Genomic DNA, 513 nt, shown 5'->3' on the forward strand with positions numbered 1-513 from the left:
GTCTGAAAGCAACTGGGCAGGGGGGACCAGGGATCCGCTCCAGTTTTAAAACTCTGTTTCAACTTTTCCAAACCACTGGGGGTCTCAGCTCCTTAGGCTTGAAGGGGGAAGAAGGATCCATTCCATGTGTATGGAGCTGCCATGGTTTCTTACCCAGAGCACACTGTAACTGAAATGGACCGCTGGAGGGACTCGGGGTTACAGACAGTGGTGGCTGTGCATGCATAAGGTAAGGGAAAGAGGACTGAAAGATAACCGCTGCAGTTTAAAAGAGTTTCGTACAGGCTGTATCTTCCAATAAATATAGCATACCATATATGTGCAAACCAGGGTGGCTAGAAAAGGGGGCTTAATCCACAAGACCACCCCGAACCCCCCCGCCCGGAGAAAAAAAGAACGTCTCAGCCAGCCTGTACTGTGTGCGCTAGTCCCGTTTAGGGCTCCCCCTCCTGGGCAAGCGGGGGAGGGAGGCAGGAGGGGGGTGTGGCGGGCTGGCTTCGGCCTCCCCACCTC

This window comes from Acipenser ruthenus, chromosome 25, assembly GCF_902713425.1.
Source record: "Acipenser ruthenus chromosome 25, fAciRut3.2 maternal haplotype, whole genome shotgun sequence".
Classification (NCBI taxonomy): Eukaryota; Metazoa; Chordata; class Actinopteri; order Acipenseriformes; family Acipenseridae; genus Acipenser; species Acipenser ruthenus.